The sequence below is a fragment of the Mycetomoellerius zeteki genome, unplaced genomic scaffold, assembly GCF_001594055.1.
Source record: "Mycetomoellerius zeteki isolate Tzet28-1 unplaced genomic scaffold, Tzet1.0 scaffold786, whole genome shotgun sequence".
NCBI lineage: Eukaryota > Metazoa > Arthropoda > Insecta > Hymenoptera > Formicidae > Mycetomoellerius > Mycetomoellerius zeteki.
The window spans coordinates 13,334-20,253 of NW_017257815.1; positions in this window are offsets into that span (position 1 = coordinate 13,334).

Here is a 6,920-nt window from a genome sequence, read left to right on the forward strand (position 1 = left end):
TTTATTAAAGATCTTATATTGTAGTTGGCTCGTTTACCCTTGTTTTATTTATTGATTTATTCTATTTGAGCCATATTAACATTTAATTATTTATTCTTCACCCTTTTTATTTAAAGATATTTTAACAAAATTCATTTTGCTACAACCTAATACAACTGGCTATCAGCTGGCGATATCATGGCAACTGCAGTAAACGAACGTCAAACTGCGCTGCAGTCGCCTTCGCAGGTAGAATAAATGAACGACATCCGCAGCAGTAACTGCATAAACAAACGCAGCCTGTTACTCTATCCGAAACCGCTGTTCCAATTGAGTCATGCTACACAACGCTATACTTTGTGCATTCCTGTGTACGTTTGTGTCAAGATGTGTTTAGCAATTGGAAAGCACCCACAATCGACCCCGTGATGCAATATTATTTATAATATGGAATCGATGGCAAAAGTGGAAGAAGTAGATGAAGCAAACACTTCAACAATGGAAAAAACTAATAAATGCAATGCACCAACGTTTCTTTAGACAGAACTAGAGACCCTCTAATAAGAGTCTGGACACGTGAAGTCCGCCATTATTCGTCGAAATTGTACGAGAAAAAAATCATGCTATCTCATTCTAGTGGCGGTGTAAGTTGTAGCTCTACAAACTCCATAGTTTCTGACGAACGACATTTTGGAGATCGCTCGGGTGAGGCGGACGTGTTTCGTCTCGCCTCGAGTATTACAGCCTTTATTTTCACATGATGCTTAATGAATAGGGTAACAAGGGGGATTCTAACCTAGGTCCCCTGAGGGGAGGTGAGGGGCAGCGGGGGTCCCCGCGGCGTGGGGAGGGGGTGACGTCACTAGGCGAGGGGGCGACGTCACCGGGAGAGGGAGGGGATGACGTCACAGTGAGTGACGTCACTAGGCGAGGGGACTGACGTCACGGAGGAGGGGGAGGGGATGACGACACGGTGTGTGATGTCACAGGATGAGGGGGTTGACATCACGGGGGAGGGGAGGAGGATGACGTCACAGTGGATGACGTTACAGGGTGAGGGGTTTGACGTCACGGGGGAGAGAAGGAGGATGACGTCACAGTGGGTGACGTCACAGGGTGAGGGGGTTGTCACGGGGAGGGTATGATATCACGGGGAGGATAACATCACAAGGTGTGGAAAATTCCATTGCGGGGCCTCCGGGCGCGGTCCCTCCGACCGCCTCCGGACGTGGTCCGCAGCCATCATCGCGCGCGCGGGCCGCCGCCGCCGCCGCCGAGCGCGGTCCCCGCTATACTTACCACGTATACTCACCGTATATATTTTCTCTCTCTCTCTCTCTCACTCTTATGCGGTATCTTCTTCTTCTTATGCAGCAGTATTTTTTTTTCTCGCTCGCAAAGATTTTAAGAGCGCGATAACGCTGTCGTAGCGTGATGTAGTACGATACCGCGGAAGTAAGGTGGCTGAGCGTAGGAAAGATGGAATGCATAATGATAAATACTGAGATATGCCGAATATTAATAAACATTTATTACTTACGTAACGCATAATATACAATACTATCTAAAGCATATAAAATCAATTCACTTTCAATATGTGAGTTCTTATAAATCTTACGCAAGACATTTATAGCATCGCATTTGTTCATAATACAATTTTGACGTAAATGTGTAATGAAATATTTAAATTTATCCCTTACACTATTTGTACATTGACACAAATCGAAATATACATGCTCAACACATTGTTCCAGTTCAAACATGAAGAGCATGGTCGATGGTTTCATATATAAACACTTATTACACAAAGATAATTTCACAGTGTCCATCATCGCGTATTTTAACAAGTTCAATCGCGAAGTCTTGAATCACTAATGCCGACGAAATAGTTGACTGCACCAATTTTTAGTCTTAATCTCCCTCCCTCCATCCAACGCTACTGTAAGGAGCTATAAACCTCCGTTTACCCATCCCAGCATTAAGAATTTATGCAAAAGACCCGCCTGATGAGACCATTATTGTAATTTGATACCACAAAAATGCAACGTTTGCGAAAAAGTTACGTAATATGATGTAATTGCGCATCAATAATGTTTGATTTAGCGTAATAGAAGGAATTTTTCAAGGACATTCGACGTGTCCTGACATGTTTCGCGATGACATCATCATCATAAATAGCATAAATAATGGTATAAAAATATAAAGATTTAGGCACATCGCGTCATTAGTCAATCTAATAGCAAAAGTGACAACATGGAGCGAGATTTGATTGAGCAAGTTACCCTGCTAAATACAAGAAAAGAGTACGTTGTATGGCAACAGCGATGCGACGAATTTATAGAATCTCTGGAAGAGCAGAGCCGTATTAAACGCCCGCGATTATCGACCGGTAATAGACAATCGGTGATCGCATGTATCGCGCAACTTGAAAGCTTGAAGGATTCGGTGCGCGGACGATTTGTGCACGTAGGCGCAGGTTATGGACTTCGATGGCGTGAGATCGAAAGGGCGTTCGAAAGCCGGATTCTAACAGGCGCGGTAATAAACTCTAATTATATAGAATCTCGCCGATTCCTCGAAGACGCGAATGAAATTGTGCTCGAGCGTGTGCAGTGTGTTTTACAGAGATATGACTCTTTAAAAATAAATACAGTATTTAACGGTGAATTCGTGGTCAGTGACAAACGCGCGAACAAGAGTATCACCATCCGGAACTATGAACTATATCGATACACAGATTTGCGCGAGTGGTACATGTCGCGCGCCGTCGAGCCAATTCTAGCATCGCTCGAAGAATTTCAAGAACGTGACAGCGGGTGGGCACTGTCACGTATCCTCAATTTAACGGTAAACGCGAATAAATTGAATCCTCTGCGCGCGGGATGTCATATCAAACTCCCGCGAGAAATTATGCTGAAGAGAGCGGTGATCAACGTGCGATCCACAGACAATGCGTGTTTCGCGTGGTCGGTGGTTGCAGCCCTGCATCCAGCCTGAAAACATGTGGACAGGGAATCATCGTATTCGCACTACTTATCGGTACTGAATCTCAAAGATATTCGGCTTCCGTTGACGTTACATCAAATAAAAAAATTTGAAACTCTAAACGACATTTCCATCAATGTCTACGCCATCGAGAAGGGGATTGTGCCGATACGACTTGCCGACCGAAAGAGGAACAAGCACGTAAACCTCTTGTACGTGAAGAATGATAGCGCGGGACATTTCACGCTGATCAAAGATCTGCCCCGCCTTGTCAGTTCGCAAATCAATAGATATGGGCACAAGAAATATTTCTGCGATAGATATGTATAAAAAAGTAATAATAATAATAATTTTTTTCAGATGCCTCCATTACTTTAACTCGAGCGCAAAACTGGAGACCCACAGTGAGGATAGTGGGAAATTGAACGATTGTGCGATAAGATTACCGAGCGAGGACGACAAGTGGTTGAGCTTCCACAATCACTGCAGGAAGGAGTCCCGTTCGTAGTCTACGCCGATCTTGAATGCGTATTGGAAAAGATGGATAGTGATTCACAATCCTCTACGCACACGTACCAACATCACAACGTCTTCAGTATTGGGTATTACGTGCACTGCTCCTACGACAGCTCACTATCAGGCTACCGATTTCGCCGTAACAAAGACTGTATAGCGTGGCTCGCGGAAGAATTGAAAAATCTAGCATACAGTGTACAGTCGATAATTTCAGCTAATGTTCCTATGACGGATTTCACGCGTGACGACTGGGAAAAATTTAACAGCGCCTCGCATTGTCACATATGCGAGAAACCGTTTACACCAGACGATGCGCGGGTACGCGATCACTGCCACTTAACCGGACGATACAGAGGCCCCGCACATTCAAATTGCAATCTAAATTATAAGGATTCGCATTGCATTTCCATAATTTATCTGGCTACGACGCTTATTTCATTATCAAGAAAATTGCCACCGCGTACGAAGGATGCGTCGATCTTTTACCGATAACTAAAGAAAAATACATCTCATTCACCAAACACGTTGACAGTACCAAAATCGATCAAAAGAATTACATACAATTACGCTTCATAGATTCATATAGATTTCTCGCTTCTAGTTTAGATAAATTGGCATCTTTTTTCAACAATGATAAGCTGAGGGTACTGCGACGCAAATTTTCCGATTTATCGGAAGAAGATTTTAATTTTTTGACACGAAAGGGCGTCTTTCCGTACGAGTACATTGACTGCAGCGAAAAATTGAACGAATTGTGCTTGTCGCCTCGCGAGTCATTTTACAGTTCATTGACGGACAACACGGTATCTGAGAGTGATTACGCGCACGCCGTCAACGTGTGGCAGCGGTTCTCCATCCAAACGCTCGGTGAATATAGCGATCTGTATCTAAAAACAGATGTATTGTTGTTGGCATCTTTGAAAATTTCCGCAACAGTTGCGTCGCGAGTTACGGGCTCGACCCCGCGTACTATTACACCTTACCGGGCTTCATATGGGATGCCACATTGAAGCATACAGGTGTAAAATTTGAACTGCTCACAGACATTGACATGGTCATGTTTGTCGAGCGCGGAATACGCGGCGGTCTGAGCCAGTGCTCAAATAGGTACGCGCGAGCTAACAACAAATACATGCCGTCGTACGATCCATCGAAACCGTCATCGTACTTGATGTACTATTGTACAACAACCTCTACGGTTGGGCAATAGGTCAACCACTGCCTTACGCCGATTTTCGATGGGTCGATGACGTGTACAATTTCAACTTTACAACCATCGCGTTAAATTCACCGACAGGCTATATTCTCGAGGTGGACTTGGAGTACCCTTAACATCTCCACGACGCGCACACTGACCTACCGTTCTGTCCGACGCGCGAGAAACCACCCGGCAAGCGCGAGGACAAGCTCCTCGTAACATTATGCGATAAGCAACGTTACGTCATCCATTATCGCAACCTGCAGCACTCGTCACGGTCTCCGTATCGCAAAGGTTCACCGTATACTACAATTCGCGCAAGCTCCATGGCTTCGCGATTATATAGAATTAAACACCAAATTTAGAACATTGGCAAAGAATGATTTTGAGAAAAATTTATACAAACTGATGAATAACGCGGTATTTGGCAAAACCATGGAGAATGTGCGCGATCGCGTCGACGTAAAATTATTAACAAAATGGGAAGGTATCTACCTTCCATACCTTCCGTATCTACGGTGCGGAGGCAATGATCGCCAAACCAAACTTACATAGTCATAGCGTCTTTTCGGAGAATCTGGTCGCGATAGAACTGCGTAAGCTCGAGGTGAAGTTCGACAAATCGATATACGTGGGTATGTGCATCCTCGATATATTTAAAACGTGTTTGTACGAATTTCACCATGAGTACATGGCACCGCTGTTTCGCCATAAATGCAAAATTATGTATACCGATACTGACAGTCTCATATACCATGCAGTCTCATATACCATATGGAATGTGATGACGTTTACGATATCATGAAACGCGACATCAATAGATTTGACACTAGTGATTATTCTATCGATAACGCGTACGATATTCCGCTCGCTAATAAAAAAGTTCCAGGCCTAGTGAAAGATGAGAACAATGGTGCCATCATGACTGATTTCGTTGGGCATAGAGCGAAAATGTACGCTTTACGTGTGCAAGGAAAGAAAGATACGAAAAAGGCAAAGGGTGTCAAGAGCAGCGTTGTAGCAAAATCCATAACGTTTGAGGATTACACACGCTGCTTGAACGACGCAATCGAAATGACGCGCAGTCAGTCGTGCATTAGATCAAAATTGCATGAGGTGTACACAATATCGGAAACGAAAATTGCTCTTAGTCCGCACGATGATAAGTGGTATATCGTAGGCGGTATCAGGTTCCACCAACACACTGCCATGGGGACATTACCGATGTAAATAAAACGCATTTCACATATATATATATATAAAATATGTAATATGTATAATATGTATACAATGTATATTATGTATAATATGTATAAAATGTATAGTATGTATAAAATGTATAATATGTAAAATATGTATACTATTGTAATATTTAATATATATATATTTATATACTATATATATATTTATAATGAATATATAATACTATAATGTATAATATATAATTTATAATTTATAATACATTGTCTTTATAAATCTATGAATTGTGTGAATTATCAAATCCCAACCATTTCACGTAAACCTCTTTTCCCTTCTTGCGCAACACTTTTTCAACGAGATACATGTCAGGATAAGCGATACAGTTCGTATTCGTAGAATCCTCCAACGATGGGTTTTCCGCGAGTATCTTCCAATAGATACGTCATTGGATTAGTTTGTTGCACTTTGATGATTTTAAAGACCTCCGTAGTCCAATTCGGCGTGAATCCTTTCTCAAAGATCGTCTTGAATTTGCTCACGCGAACCGAGTCACCCACTTTGAATTGCGCGGGTGCGGCAATCTTTACATGATTGTACACCGTGGTTAAGAGCCTGTCGGCGATCGCAGGGATAACATCAATGGGCCGCATACCGATAGTTCGATACTTTCACGCGTTGTAATCTGATACGAGGCGTGGCAGCATGTCGATCCATCTATAGTTTCCATTGTGCGTAAATTGTTTCCACATGTCATTCTTCAACGTACGATTGAACCGTTCAACGACCGATGCCTTCATTACAGAATATGTAGAGTAATGATTGATGTTGTGTTTCTTCAAGAGTTTCTGCACATTCGAGTTGTAAAATTCCTTTACTTTGTCTGCAAATTTTTCGGACATCTTCCATCGTCTCGAATTATCTTTGCAATCGCTTTCATCACCTCGTTCTCGCTCTTGGCTTTGAGTGGTACGGCCCATGCGTGTTTATTCAGCACATCGATAACGGTGAGAATGCAGTGGTAACCTCTGTTGCAGCGTGTATA